The sequence below is a fragment of the Myiozetetes cayanensis genome, unplaced genomic scaffold (assembly GCF_022539395.1).
Source record: "Myiozetetes cayanensis isolate MyiCay16 unplaced genomic scaffold, myiCay2020 scf9, whole genome shotgun sequence".
In the NCBI taxonomy this organism is placed as follows: Eukaryota; Metazoa; Chordata; class Aves; order Passeriformes; family Tyrannidae; genus Myiozetetes; species Myiozetetes cayanensis.
The window spans coordinates 4202138-4218718 of record NW_026088185.1 but is presented as its reverse complement, the minus strand read 5'-3'; the positions used below and the strand labels follow the sequence as shown (position 1 = coordinate 4218718).

The window sequence follows — 16581 nt, the reverse complement described above, 5'->3', positions numbered from 1 at the left end:
GAGACCTAGTAAGAGATGGTTAAAGATATTAATAATAAAACAAAGTTATCCTGTGTGAAGGAGGACAGATGGCAGCTACACAATAGCCATCAAGTCTATTTAAACAGATAAGTAGTCTGCCTACGCCCACCCCAGCTCTAGACATGTGCTGATTCAAAGACTGGCTCTCGTTCCATAGAGCCCTCTAACCTGAAACAGGTGCCAGAGGTCATGCTTTTTCCTTCCATACCCTCATTTAGAAATCCGCCCATTCTCTCCGTCAAGCACCGCAAAAGCAGAGCCCAGGACAGAGGACAGATGCTCCTGCCCAGCAGTGATAAGCTGTGCCTCTGTGCTTTGCAAAATGCGTGTCAGACCCAGGGACAAAGCGGCACAGCTCTGGGAAAGGCAGGGGAACACCGCACTGGGAAGGTGGTAGCCAGCCTGGCAAGCCCGGCATTGCCTCGGGTATCTGAGACAAGCTGCCATGGACGGCAGAGCCACAGGAGTGATGCCACTTCAGAGATGACACAGACTTTCTGTACAGACAGAGTGACAGACAGAGTGAAAAAGGGCCAGAAAACCTCAGTGTCAGCCAGGGTGGCCAGAGCAGGCAGGCTGCAGTGAATTTTGAATGACGGATCGGTGAAAGATTTAATTCCACTGAGCAGCCAAGGGGCTCACATCCAAGGCCAGTTTCTGCTATGGGGAGCACTTTACCAAAAGCAAAAGGTGCTGATGGGCCTGACAAAGCAGCAGCCAGAGACAAGTGGAAAAGCCATAGAGAGGCACCGGGGGAGGGGGGGTTGGCGAGACAGACCATCCCACCAAGTTTCTGCGAAGCCTGACGGGCCCTTCCCCCACAGACACTGCAAGACTGGGGCTTTTAATACTGCAAGGATTACTTCAATCCATAGGCTTAACCTTCCTACAGCAAACCTGCACAGATGGAGTGCCACTGTCCTCCCGCTACCAGCTGACCGGTCCACCACAGCCGGGTGAGGCAGCACTTCAGGCATGGCCAGCAGCTCCCGCTCCTTCCAGGGGCTGCTTCCCACCTTCCTGACATCCTGCACTACTTCATCTTTACAGACACCTGACTCCTGATGATCGCTGCAACCAGCACTGCTGGGAAATGAAAATGAGTTCAGTTCTCTTAAACACTCAGTGGCTGTAAATCCTCAAAAGCCTTTTTAAGCTTTGTCATAACATATGACTTTCCTTCCCATAATACAGTTTATTATGCAACTATTTCTTTCTCATGTTTTAAGAAGGGAGCAGAAGTGCAGGGAAGTATACCAGCACCATAACATGAGTTCAAAGGTGGTAACTCTTCTTTTTTTGACAGAATGCACTTGAAGAGTTTGGGACCCTCACTACACTCAGTAAGCTGTTCAAAACAGAACTCCCAGTGGAGAGATTCACACCTGGGATTATCCTTCACTGCAAGCCTAGCCTAAGGCTTTTCAAGTCAACAATCAATTCCAGAGATGTTACACTGGGAATAGTAGGAGTATTTTTAAAATAATTTTATTAATTTTAACTCAGTAACACTATTTTAGACAGATGTAGAAAGCTAAAAAAAAAAAGCCCCCAAAAACCTCAGCCCCAAAACATCCCAAACACCAGAGGGTTATAAACTGAGTGAAATTTTGGGTGAGTGACAGAAGGTACTCTCCTTTCTTCCCCTCATCATATCATGGATTTAAAGTCAACTTTCCTGTATTATATATGATTATTCACACGTATATACACAGGTCAAATTCATATTTGGTAACAGAAAGAAGCTGATTTCTTCAAGGAATTGGTTTTTTCATGTAACTTAATTCCAACACAATCTCATCAAAATATTTCTAACTCCAGCACTTGTTCACTGATATTAGATAGAAGACTTTGTTTAGTTATTTCTCCTGCCCATTTGGATACTTCAGAAAGGAATTTTTATAGGTCAAGACAGTGTTATTACAAGGGTCACTTGCAGTAAAGAGAGCCCCAGATAATACAAACATGAACAAGATGTAGGTGAACGTGTGGACCGAGATTCAATGATTTGACTGTATCCCCTTCCTTACACCTCACTGCTTTTCTCCACTCTCCAAGGTAAGGACTGAACACATTGTATTTCCTACAGAAATACAGAAATGAGAAGGGACAGCACACAGAAATGATCATGCCTAAGCTTTGCTCCATCTGTAAATATCACACTGAAGTGCAAGTTACCTGACAACACCACCGAAAATACAGGACTACACCCCAGCAACAGCTCACTCCAACACTCCCCAAGCATCCTCCTAGCCAGTCCCATGGACTGAGGGTCATCCCACAACATCGAACTAACAGGTCTGTGAAGATCAAACTCTGACTACCCTGCTCTTACACCCACCCACTGCATGCCTTGGCAAACACAGCTCTAAGGGCACACAGCAGAACGGATGGGAACCAGGGAGATGTTCAGCCATTCAGAATGACAGTCCCAGGCAGCCACAGAGAACTTCTGTCCTTTGGTGGGTTTTTTGGTTGGTTGGTTTTCTTTTGTGTTTGTTTCTTTGGGTTTTCTGGGTTTTTTCAAATTTCTTTAGTGAGTTCTTTCAGGGAGTTATTTTTGGTTTGCCAACCACGAACTTGTACCACTGAGCGCCATTTCCCTTCTGGTCTATAATTAATCACTAAAGTGCTCAAGTCTCCTGCTAGTGAGTAGCACACACGTTGGTATCTAAAGTTTTTACACATGCTGGCTGGCTACACAGCTGTAAAATTACTTTTAGTAGCCGTATACATCAGTCTCGAATCTACCATTGCAGAGTTACTTCTGCAAGTGTTTGCTGAAAGACATTTTTACTAATGGACACTAAATATCACGAACCTAAGAGTGAACACATTAACTTAGATACCCAAGGGCATCTAAATGTGTCCATGGCAGGGGAGGTTTCTGCAGTGAGCAATTCTGCCTGTGCCTCACTCTTCCCTTACAAGATCTGCTGTTCTTATCATTCATTACATAACCCCAACACTACAAACAAAGGCATCAATTCTTATTTTAATGATTACAAATATGCTGTGGCTGTACTGCAGCCATACTTTGAGGCAACTTTCCAAGGAAGAGGACTGTAGGCACTGCACATCCATCCAAGGAGAACTAAGGTCCTACTCAGGGGGACATCGACAGCAGCTCTGAGTGCTGTGAGCCCACAGCACCAGGTGCCAAGAGCACAAATCTCTGCTGATCCCAGTGGGTTTTGAAAAGAGACAGAGGCCCCTTCTGCATATGCACAGGACTATGGGGTGAGGAGGGGAAATCAGGGGTTTGTATCTTGGCTTTCTATTTTCTCTGAAGGCATTCAGCACATTACTGAGCATCCCAACTTGCTTCTTTAACATCTATCTTATGACTATTAAAAAAAAAATTATCAATGTCATCTTGACTCATTTTTTGGCTTCTAATGCCCGATTGGTTTTATCATCATGTTGCTAAACCCAAGAAGAGATTACCCAACTGTTGTCTTGGCCTTTAGAGATTCAGAGCATGCAGCGTAAGAGCTGCACGCTGACTCTAGCAGAGGATGTATCGTGAGTGAGGAGCTCACTGCACTGCACATTCAACTGCACCTCATTTCACTTAAAAATTAAGTAATTGTGTTTCAAAATTCCTGTAACCTTTAGAAAGACACAGGATCCACAGTCAGACTACACTCGACTTTGCCACAGGCCTGGGGAAGTCACCGGAGTAGAACATCATCGGGTCACAGGTCTGTCCTCACTGGACAGCTGATCCTGAGAGCAGCTGAGCACCTCCCGAGTGCCAGGATTACACCCCACCGCAGCTCCAGAGTGAGGCCTGGCAACACACATTTGCTGGCATACACTTGAACTGCAGCAACAGTAAGTTCACACTTAATATCATTTTATCAACACAGGTGTCAGCCATCTTGATTCATCATAAACTGGTTTTATATCCTGTTGTCAACCTGGAGAACTCTTAACGCAAATCCACCAGCCAGACAGGCCCCCACAACCACACTAAGACGTGCTGAGAAGGGGTCTGGATCAACGCAAGTGAGTCTGCTCTTAAAACAGATTTCAGTTAAGCTGTTGCAACTATGGAAATCCTAAAGCAGGTAGTTCTGTCCTAAATTATTAAATGTTACTCAGCTTGTCCTTTCTCTGACCCCACTTCAGGGTTTTTATGCCTCTGCTTTCATATAGAAATGAAGGTAAGCTGGAACGATCAGTGAGCTTGCTCCCCAGTGGGCTCAGGGCTGGATATGTAGGAAGAATGATGCTGTGGTGCTGAATCCCAGACAGGTCAGCCTGGTTTCTAGGGCTAGAGTGCCCAAAGGCAGGACCTGATCAATCTCCACATCATCCTTACAGCCCTGCGTTTTTCACTCCTGCTGCCCTTTTTCCATGATATCTCAGTCTCAAATATTTTAAAAAATTGGAGGTGGGGGAGTGGAAAATCCACACAGGCAGGAAAGGCTTCTAACCCTGTGAAATTCGGACTTATCTCTACTGACATCATATATTGCAAATTATCAGCTCAGAAATGCCAATAAAAACCTTCCTGATGCTCACAGAGGATGTAAAATAGAGTTGCAAGAGAGCAGCAGCCCCTGGCCTTTGCACTCCTGCCAGATCAACACCAGATTCTTAGCCAACACTACAGCCCAGCACAAGGATACACAGGCAGGTGAACAGCACTCCTGGCACTACGAAGCAGGAAGAACCAGGTGCTTTTCCTGGAGCAAAAATGAGACACCAGTTCAGCAGAATTTCCTCTCTGCTGTATCACCTATGCTTGCACTGGGCTGCCCGTACTGGGAGATGGCAGGGATTTGTCAAGGAACTTATCACAGACATGTGTTGTGAGTTTGTTTCCACATCTGTAACTCGTGCACCTGAAATGGGTGTTTGAGGATGTGTCACAGTCAAGTCTCCAGAGCTGTCCCATGCACCCCTTCTCTCCCCAGCCAAACTCCGGGTTACAAATTCTACCATAAAATCAAGTTTTTCAGTATCAAATGCTACAATGATGAGCAGCAGCAGCACAGTGCTCAGGTTCCTTCAGGCACGTGGGTGACAGCAACTTGGGAACTACAGAGACACAGACAAATGGACGATACAGGGAGTTTTATACTGACACTTAAATACACATCTCTCTGGTTTCTCCCCCACTGCTCTCTATTCCTGTATCTAGTAGTCATGAATCTCTTCCCCTTGATGATGAAAAGCCTAAAGAAAGGCGCTTTCTTAAATGTGACTCATTTTCTTTTAGCCAATTAAGGCACATATTTGCATTTTTAAGAGAAAAGATACACACCAAGTAAGAAAAAGAAGAGATGAACCCAATTTACTAACCACACACACTGAAAAATCACCTTATGGCAAGAAACAGGATGACTCAGAAAACAAACGTAAATAGCTTCTGTGATTTAGCACCGACTGACACCCAGTGTATTAAAATAAATTGCCCGTGATTTCTCGCAAGCTCCACGCTAATGCATTCCACAGAACAGCTCTGAAAACGCAGCAGTGCGTAACTATCTAGAGGCTTCACTTGGTGGCAAATAATGGAATGAATTGTCTCCTGACCAGGACAGGGAAAGGAAGTTAATCTGCATCTCCGGCCTTTCGGGGAACGTTTCGGGGTTGGAAACCGTGAGTCAGCAGCACTGCTGCTACAGAGGTTTTTCCCTAGCATGCTACTGGCAACGCAGCCTCTGCCTTTCACAGCTTGGGTATGCCAGCTAAGTGCCCATCGGGAAACTGCCACCTTTTGTATGAAATGGGACAGCTCAACTGCCTGCCACTGATTCATTAACATCTTAAATATCATCACTGACTCGTACAGCCACAACACACAGCAAAGAGAAAATAGAGTTCAGTTGATGGGTGAAGCTGGGAGAAATCAAGTCTTTCCCTAAATGTATTGTAACCTTTTTACTGGTACTGCTATTACAGAAATGCCACATTCACCTTTGTTACTGCAGCCAAGACAAAAGACACCATACTAAGTCTCATAATCAAATCCAAGGATCTCAGTCATTTTGCAAAGCTGGTGAATGCTCCTCCTGAGAAATACATTGGTATTTCTTTGTATGTTTTAGAGACAAAAAAAAACAGGCAGAGAAGGAGGACACAAATTTTTAGAAATTAACTTGGCAGTTTACAGCTGTTCACAGGAACCTCAGGCCTGCACCTATTCACTTCTTCCTCCAGTTGAGGTCATGTCAGCCAAGCTCCTGCTCCAGCTTATCCTCCATTGGATTCTTGTGCTTTGATGATCCTTTTCTTGACAGGTTATGGAGGGTCCTTTCTAACATTCCTAAACCAAAGTTTTGCTGCTTAACTATGCCTAGCTCTTAATATTTAAATCTAGCTTGACAAGAGACTTTAGGGACAGAAACTTGTTTTCTTCCTAGAAATGAAAAACCAAGCTGAAATGAGTCCTCCCCTTAAATGAAGAAAGCACTGCCATAACCTCACCACTTTTTGGGTCTGATCTTCCAGACAGGCAGCACATGCACACCACGGTCAGCCAGCACCCCAGAGCAGCCCTAACTCATGCTGTGCCCTGTCCAGCTGACAGCAAAGGCCACAGAGAAATGGAGATACTCTGGCACAAAAGGAACAGAAAATGTGCAAGAGAGGAGAGGACATAAGATGCAAACCCATATGGAAAGAACTTTCATCAGGGTACAATATAATACTTCCAGTCTTGCTCACAGAAAACCAGTTTTGTGTGGATTATGTCCTCTACAGCTAATAACTTTTGGTTCCTGTCCTCCCACAAGTCCCATGACTTGGACATGACATTCAAGTACAAAAGGCAGATCCTGCAAGTGACCCCAGGCTCTGTCTCAGCTGAAAGAAATGCCGTAACACAGGGCCCTTACTTGTCACCAAACAGTTGGTCTGATCGGTCTTTCTGATCAGTAAAACAGCAAGAAAATCTCCACTTCATCAAGCACAAGAGAGAAATCAAAGGAAAGTCAGCACCATTAATTCCAATGCTCAAACCAATACTTGTTTCCTGTAATCAAAGGACAAGACAACATTAATCCTAGTGATGTAACCCTAACCCCAGTAAACAAACCGGGAATGTTAAAACCCAGCCTAGACCAGCCAGAAAACAAAATTCCTCCTCACCTCCTCCATGAGGGCCATCACAAGTGCAGTTAAAAAACCGGATGAGGATCTCAGGACAGGGGTAGACACTGGGGCCCAAGCTCATTTCTGAAGCTGCTCCCTGCAGGAGAACCCTGGGGATGAACTGACACCACACGTTCCTTCTGGATGCCTTTGGCGCATTCGGTGCCCACGTCATGTGTTTAATTGCAGGTGAGTGCCAAACATCACGTCATCCTGGGAGCGTGCCCTGGAGTCCACAAGCTGTAATCCAGCACCCCTCACTGCCACTACACACTCCGGCTGCTGAGGCCCTTCTCCATCAGCTAAAAAAATGTTTTTATTTTGATATTCCAAGCCACCTTACACTGCCCTTGTGGCCACAGGATTTTCAAGTCCTGTCAATCTAGAATTAATTCTCTTCTTAGAGCATAAGTGCCCCTCACCTCTTCTTCAAGAAAATTACATTGCTTGAAATAATTTCCATTTTTGCCAGCACAACATCTCATTTTCTTCTTTGTAGTCTGAAGGAACGATTTGTAACATGAATCTTAAAAACCCAGATCAAAGCAGGAGGTTAAAATGACAGATAAATCAGAAGTGTAAGAAATTTATATGTATTTTTATATGCATATGTAGTCAAAAAACCAACCAACCAAGTATCCACCAACCCTGATTTAATAACAAATAGTTGATGCCCTCTCTTTGTTTTTGATAGATCCTAGAGGGCTGATAAGATGCTGTGCACAGGAGATAAGAGACATTTCCACAGCAGATGAAAACCATTCATCTGAAGGGATCACGTTGTCAACAAATTGGGCTCATTACCTGCCAATACTATAAAAACTAGGCAGTTCTACTCATCTGCTAACAATGCCATCATTTCTATTTGTGAGAGTTCTTTCCTCTCCCCCTTCCAATGCTGCAGCAAAACCTCGGATTCTGACATCAAGCCCAGCAAGCAACATTAGTCCTTGAGACAAAATTTGCAAAACATTAATGAAATCAGAATGAGACTGCAGTTTGGCTTGTTGCCCTTGGATAATGGAAGTGAAATTAAAAGTAGAGGGAAGAGAAGGGACTTGCTCTTAGCTAAAATCAGAACATTAAATGCATTTTTCAGGAATTAAAGCACTTTATACACTATCTATTTCAAGTTTTTCTATTTCAGTGGCTCTAGTGATAACTGATACAAGGAGGAAACAGTAGTTAAAGCAACCAAGAAAAACTAACAAGTGAAGTATTCCTTTCAAATATTTCATTTAGCCAGGAAAATCTATTAGGAAAGAAGCCTTCTGCCAAGGCAGAAAGAAGGGCCAAGAGAAAGATGTGTAGAAGAGGAAGAAAAGGAATAGAGTTGTACGCAAGAAAAATAGGAGAGAATATCCTGAAAAATTCACAAGTGCTTTCTCTCAGGAAGCAGCACCTATCAACCAGCCCTACCAATGTACTGCACTGAGAGTGATTATTCATCTCCTTTCTGAGGGATGCATTCCTGCCAGCAGTGCCCCCCATCCCTCACAATGCCCAGGTTCTTGCCTGTCTGGGGACCCACACTGGCCATTTCAGGAGTCCAGGATTTCTCTCAAATGAAACATAACTGCCCTTCCTGAAGAATTTCTCAGCTTTTTAATTCTAGTTTTCAAAAGGTCCCCTGAAACTTCATACTAAAGACACACACATTTTGGTTGCTGCCCTACAAACACACACATTCCCTCCAGGTCTAAATGCATGGCTAGGAACCATGATCACCTGTGGGACACCTGGGAAGAACAACACATCATAAAGTCTGCCTTGGTAGGTGTTGGGTGAGAACTGGCACCTGAGAAGTTAATTTAAGATGGATGTGCCTTTCTCTCTCTGTATCAAGGTGGAGGGAGCAGATTTTCAATCCTGTTTATTTTTTTTTTAAGGGCACAGTCCCCACTGCAAATCAATGAGATCTGTATTCTTTAACTACCTGACACATCTGCAAATTCGATACAAAGTCACTTAATGTTTTCTATTCTGTAAGGTTTTATCTTCCTCTTTCCTTTACAGCATCAAGGGGTTAAAGCTACCAAAGCCAAGATTAGGGGGAAGAGGACAATAAACTACTTCTCCAGGGAATTAGCAATGACACTGTCAAAAAAACCCAGCTTGCTTTCTTCATTTTGATACAGACATAATTTCTGAAGTGCCAGGGGTGTGTCAAAAAGCCGTAAGACAGATGCTCACCCAGCACTACCGTGCCCTGCCAGGCTGCTGAAAAAAGCATAAAAGCCCTGAGCTGAAGCACACAAGGGCTTTTGGCAGCAGTGCAAGGGTTAAAAGAAGTTTCCCTCTCCCATGGAAGTGATACAGTCTGAATCCAGCATTATGCTTTCTGCTGTGATAGATTGTACCTGCTCCGAGCAAGCCAGCAAGTTTAACCCTGTCCTGGCTGATGTTACACAAGATTAAGATGCCCCCAAACCTGGTATGATGGGAGACAGCCCTGCACCCTCACTGTAGTAAAGCAGACAATAGACAAGCACCCTGGTTTGTATCTCGCCCTGTGGTAGCTGCAGTCGAAAAGACTAATTAATTAGCTAGGGCGTATGCATACACATCAAAAATAACTTTACAGTGCCTGCCAAAACGATTTGAAAATCTCTGCAAAGCTGCCACAAAACACAGCTGGACAAAATGAAGAGAAACCATCTATTGTTCAAATCAAAAAAGAAAAACGAAATGAAAAAGAACAGCCCACACCCTGTATCACATCCATTCCCACATTCAAACAGAGGTGTAGAATTCACTGTACCTTTCCAGTCGGTGAACAGGCAGATTCCAACCAGAGCAGTGCGTCCAAGACTATATGCTGAAGAATCTGTTAATACAAAACAAAGGGAGGGGCAAAAAAAAAACTGAAAACACTTATTTTTTGCTGAAAAACAGTTTTTCAGCTATAAGAAGTTTTTCTTCTATTGTACAAAGACACAGATGCATAAACATACCCATACAAGCATGTGTGTATGGAGGTGTGTGTACATATAACACACATCATGCATGCATCAATGTATTTCAAAACAAACCCACAGAGGTTTATTACCTATTCATTTTAATTCATCCAGTGTGCACCACTACAGAATTAAATCTACAGCAGACGAAATCCAAAAAAAGCTTCAGCATAAAGGTATAACTCTTGCAAATTCTCAACAAGCAAACAAAGCTGACATTTTTAAAATAAAATCGTTACCAGCTCACATGCTGCCATACCACAAAAGACTATCCTTAAATAACTGCTGCATAATCATTCTCCTGGAGTGTTGTTATCCATCGGCTCGCTGCCTATCTCCAGACAGACGCAGTCTGCAAGCCACCAGCTTGTATCTACCATGTGTACGCCAGGAAAAGGAAAACTGCAAATTAGAAGTCGTCCCCGCAGCGGTGAAAAGGAAAAGAGGGTGAGTGGGAGAGGAAGAGGGAGTTCTCTGGCCACAGAAATTTCGAGAAGGATGACAAACCAGCCAGCTCCGCCATCATCCACTTACAGTAGGATGCTGCACCTCACGGCTGCTGAAGCAGTTTGTCAAGGGGTTGCTGGTATCAAATGCCTGACAGGCATTTTAATTGCATCCAACCAAGTGTGTCCCCAGGAATCGGGCCTTTAATCCTATGAATATCATCAACTGGTTTCTTTTGTGCTGCTGCCAAAGGCACACAGGCACGCACTGCACACAGGCAGCGGCACACCCGGGTTCCCCGCCACGCCGAGCCAAATCCCAAGCAGGTTTTATGGACGGTACAGGCTGGAAAGGAGGGCTGGAGGGATTTAGCATTTTCTGCATTATGGATTAGGAGAGTGATCTGCTCTCCCCCTTTATTTTTCTATCTAACGCTTCTGCTTGCTTATTGGAACCAGCTTGACTATGCTGTTATTTGAGCCTTGCATTTGCTTATTCACACCAAGGGGAAATAAAGCCAGGGAAAATGCAGAAGTCCTACAGGACTGCAGGGGCAAGCAGGGACACTTCAGGACTAATACAGAGCAGAGCTGGGCTCACTGCACAGTTCAGCTCAAAACCAAGCTGCTGTGAGGGGTCCAGTTTTACTGCCACTGTTCAGCTGTTGTGGCTGCTTTGATCTCATCTCTCTATTCCAAGGCTTTCTCCAGGACAATATTAATCTCAGTAGGAAAAGGGACCTGGGAATTTGGAAACCACTCAGTGCTGTGGGAGGTGAGAGTACAACTGGGGAGGGATGGCCCATAAGGTGTAGAGGACTGAATATTTAAGGGAGTGAATAAAAGTTAAAAGATGAACTGGTTTGTTTTTGAGCACTGGAATTTTGTAATGAAACAGCATAACCAGTGAAGGAGCATTCAGAAGTAACCAATGAGTCCAACCACACTCTGAAGGACTGAAGACAGGCTTAAATTTCCCTGCAGTCAGGACACACAAGTCAACTAGACCCACTTTGCAGCAGGAAGGTGGTGCTTCTCAGTCCCTGTGTCAGCAGAGCACTTAAGAGGTAAGGATATCAAGAGGAAAATGAAATATCTCCCTACCACAAATTTTGGGAGAGGTCTAACAAACACCATTTACCTTTGAAAGGGCCAAGGGTCTTGCAGGAAGAGTAACAAATTTCCCAGCAAATTCCAGGTCTTCTCTCCCAAAACTTTAGGGGTAGAGGACTGCAAAGGGAATCGATTCCCTTCTGTCTTCCCCCACAACAATGACAAGATGACTTCACACATCCATCAAACTTTGTATCAACCAGAATTTCCACCCTCGCTGCTATAAACAGATCTTGGTGACTACAAAGCATCCATCCTGACCTGACAGTTTTTCCCCACTCTTTAAACCACCGCAGCAGAGAGGAGGATGAGGAAATGGAGGAAGGTAGCCCCAAAGACAGGCTGTATGGGACAGGGATGGCAGTGGAGCAGGTACCACATGGCAGCAAAAAGGCCTTTGGAACGAACAGAAAAACGAGCAAGAGCAGCACTAGCGCAGTTCTTAGACCCTTCCTCTGAAAAAGCATCCTGTGACTCATCAGGAGGGGTGCCTGCTGCTGCCAAACCTCCCACTGCAGAGCTCATTCCCTGCAGAAACCAAGGAAACCCTAATCCTGCCCTCGTCTTCCTCAGCTCCTCCATTTAACAGTTGGTGTTTGTTCACAGCATTGCTTTGGTCCCTCCCTCACTTCTACAGCTCCCCTTCCCAGCCACACTTCCCCCAAAGTAGCCAGGAGCTCTGGGAGGCCCCAGAAACAACACCAGGGAGTTGGGATGGTGGAGGGATAGCAAGAAATCCTGAAAACTGTACTGTAGTTTCTCTCAGACGTTCCTGACAGAACTCATGTGACTCACAAGGGACAGATATGTATTGCCAGGCCTTGTCCTACACTCCGGAGCCTATGGATAAATCTTCAACCAGCCATCCAAGTCTCCTTTGATCTGCCCATGCAAGCATTTCCACGGACACAATCTGCCAAAACAGCCCATGGCAAATGGCTTCATCATAAGATACTGTAAATAAAAGAGTTAATCACCGAGTTTGTTCTGGCTGCCCTGCAATATTGTCTTTCATACACCTATGAAAACATTTCTGACAAGACAAAGGCACAGGAGACAGGGATGAAGGGCCTAATCCAGGTAAATGCTGGAACACAGAGAACACTTAGCCCTGAGATTTAACCTCATGGTTTCCTGGCTTAGCCACAAAAGCATGAAACTCATCACATAAAATCAATGCAGTGAAAATACAAATATTAGGAAGTTGATAAGTCAAAGACCTGGAAATGTTTAAATTACATTTTCAGCACGGTACGTCTTAAAGAGGAGTAAAGACATTTACAGTCTCAGTACAGAAGGTGGTAATACTGTGACTGAAGCCTGGTCCAAACTCTAAAAGATTTCACCTGTGCAGGTGGGTTTTTCTCTTTAATTCTGATATTCACACAAGATAGTGCACTCAGTTTCATTACTGCACTGTAAGAGGGCTCAGAAAATCCAGCTGCAAATTGGGTCCTTCTCTGCAAGATGCTGGGCAGAGCAGGAGAGAGCTTCCATTGCAACAGATTACTTAGAAGAACCCAAATGAAAATAATGGATAATGGAAAAACAACCAACCAACCATGGGGCTTGGGCTTACCCAAGGTCACGCACCACTTCTGTTCCTAAACTCAAGCAAGATGCTTCCAGAACTTCAGTCTAAGATCTTTCCACCCAAACCACTGCTGAAGTCTTGCAACCAGCATTTAACAAAGGACTTGTGGGTTGGTTGCTTCTTTTTTAGCAAAGACTGGGTGAACATTTTATGCAATGCCTAAAATAGCATCCAATATCATCAGTGATGTAGATTAAGAGGAATAAGTCTACTGAACAGGAACTGCACCACTCTGGTAAAAATAGCCTTGGAACAGGGAATTTTCTTTTCATTTGCGATTGTCTTACCACTTGAAACAGTGCTGGGGACGGCTGCCTGCTGGAGAGCTTGGGAGGAGACAGGTGCTTCACCAGACTCTGTAAGTCCTGTCAGCATTGTCTGATCTGCTGCAGCAGTAATAAACATCAGACTGTCGCGTTTTACCAGACATTCAAGGGAAAAACTTGCTTTTATTTCCCCTCCTCTCCCCCTCTACTTGAAGCGGAGAGAAAACAGAATAGAAGGGCATTAATTAATTCTAGAAAAACACATGGAGCACAGCACAGTAGCTCTTTCACCAGGGCTGCACCGTGAGGGAGGCTGAGGCTGGAGTCACCGTCTGTGTCTCTATGGTTACTGACAACTGAGAGGATGGGGAGGAGTTCGGAAAAGCTGCAGGCTGAGTTCGCAGCCTCTGTGGGTGCAAAGGATTTCAAGGCACGTTAGAAAGTTTCAGGACGCAGGGGTGGTGGTGAAACTGAAACCTGGTTTCGGTTTCGGTCCAGGGCTGATCTGCCCACCTTGCGCAGCCCCACCAGGGCCTTTTCAATCACATTGTCTCCTTTACAGCAGTGGTGCCCACAGCTCTGCATCCACAGCAGACTGAACATCTTTATGGAACTCACCTGTCCTTCCTCCCAGGCTACCACTAAAACAGGTCTGTACTGGTGACATTGCCCTTTCCCAGCATCCATGCAAAGGCAGCTCTTCCCGCTGAGTATCACAGCCAGCTCTCCTGCACCCATTAACCCACCCGCTGACACAGCACGGGCTTCTGTGCAGCATGGTTATATAAACGAGCCTTCAAATCCCAGGCAAATCATGTCCTCTCTTTCCCTTACTTAAACTTATTTGTTTTAAACTTTTCAGACAGATACTTTCAGGCACGATCTTTCTGTTGTGAATCCAAGCTGATTCTGCTCAACTGAGTAACTGATATGTGGAATACCTAGAAAGGGATCTTCTGTTTCACTCTGTGCCAGCATGTCACTGCAATCAAGCTGGAAGATGCAGGATATTTAAATCCTCCCAAGCCTGCTTTTCAGAAAAACCAATTCTGCACTGAACCCTTTGAAGTTACCAGATAAATGTATTCTTTGGCTTTCTTAGGAAATCCTTAGTCTCTAGCTCAAAGACCAGTGAGAACAAAAGAATAAGAAAGCAAAATTCACAAAATGTATTTGCTAGCCCCCAAACCTTGTCTGTATATGTGGTACAGTTAGCAGTAACTGCTGCAACACAAGCTTTTGTGTCGTTACTCCAAAATAAACCACCACCTCTGCCCTGGGTACTCCGTGTAGAGGGCAACAGCAAACGTCCATCTCAGAGAAACACTGAAGCATCAGTGGAGCCATCTGATGTGTCCCAATCAGCACAGCCCCCGAGTGCCTTGTCACTCCACTGCCCCTGGAGGACAATCTAAATGTTCAGCCCCCAGCATCAGAAATCTCTGACAGCACCAACCCTCCTGCAGAAAGCAATGCCATTTGAGAGTGCCACAACTTTCCACAAGACCAGATGACTGCACTGCACACATCCGTGAGCACGATGTCTGCAGAGGCTCGAGACAGGCCTGTGCAGTCAACACTGCATTACTGGGAGGCTCGAGGATTATACACACAAACATACCACGTCTCCATGGGGTCCACGTGACAGACTGTCACACCGTGTGCGATGAGAGACACCCTGATTGTTCCTCCATCCTATCACAAGGTTTATGACTAAGAAAATACTCCAGGCAGAAGCTCTACCACTTGCTCTCATCTTTTCTCTCTCCTGGCCTACCAGTGGGGTGATGAATCAAGACAAAAACTTGTTTACAGTAAAATATCACAGCTACTATAATAGAATTTTTTCAAATGTCAGTTTGTACTCCACTTAACCATGTAACCTAATGTTTTTCAATTAACTGTCATATCATACCTCCTAACAGAAGCCTTAGCTATTATTCTATATTACATTTATAAATAAAATATTTTAAACTAACGAATCATTTGTTGAAGCAGGTTTTGCATAACATGCAACTAAAATATAAACAGAGCTGGCATGGCTTTAAGGACATATGAAACACTAACTGCAACACAAAATACATAGATTTACCTGGTTTTTCTGATCATAGGTTTTGGATGGTATTTCAATTCAAAATCCATTTATTTATTTAGGTAAACATGTAAGGTTTTGCAGTCAATGGGACACTGGTACGCAGTTAACACAGTAGTGAAAATCATGGTTTTCCTCAAATAGGTCAATAGCTGTTGTCCCTTTCAGAGAAAAGGTATCTGCCCTTTAAATAAAGATCAATCTTCCCTCAGAGATACCTTCCCTAGCAGCTCAGTACTGCCCTCCTGGAAGCTGCCAGCCAGTTATTTTCTCCTGTGTCCACACTTCCCTTCAAGAATTTAAAAAAAAAAACCTCACTGCTGTTCCTCGACAGCAAAACCAACCAGACAGGCAATGGAAATTGCAGTAACATGTAGTAACATGTAGCAGAATTGGTTTGAACAGCTTCTCACTTAGCAGCACTTTACGTAAGGAAAGCAGTCAGGCAGAAAGCCATGGAAGAGCTCTCAGCAGCTGAGCCACTGGAGGGGAAGCAGCTCTGTCCTCGCCTCAGAGCAGAGACAACAAAAGCTGCCTTATGAGAATGCTGCTGACTGTCGGCCTGACCCACATGGGCTCAGAGGTGGCACTGCCAGCATGATGCAACAGCCTTTTCCCTCCTCGCATGGGCATCCAGGTCCTCTGCACGGGGATGAGCCTGTCCAAGAGCTGTCCTGCAGAGACTTCACATTTCCAGTAAAACCAACCACTATTATCAGCTGCTTTGACATCTAAGACAAAACCCAGCTAAAACCACCAGAAACCTTTCTCTGGCTTCAGTGCACTTGGATCAGAATTTGGTTTACGCACACCCTTGTCCTTGTAGCACTTTCAATAAAGGCAAGGAGGGCTGGTGGTACAGAGACCATCTTTGCAGAGGACCCCCTTGCAAAGGGCTTCTTAATGGATTCTGCCACATTTACTGTGAAATGATCAGAGCAGACACTAATTCATTGGCTACTTATGACTGATCTTTGTTTACATC

The 16581-nt window shown here is 44.6% G+C and overlaps 1 protein-coding gene across 1 annotated transcript in view; it reads right to left on the bottom strand.

Annotated features, from left to right (window-relative positions):
- MAP2 (microtubule associated protein 2) overlaps nt 1-16581 on the bottom strand; it is a 213858-nt gene that overhangs the window by 121251 nt on the left and 76026 nt on the right. The window contains 1 exon segment of the mRNA XM_050339292.1: nt 9890-9955. The gene's annotated coding sequence lies outside the window, so the exon portion shown is untranslated.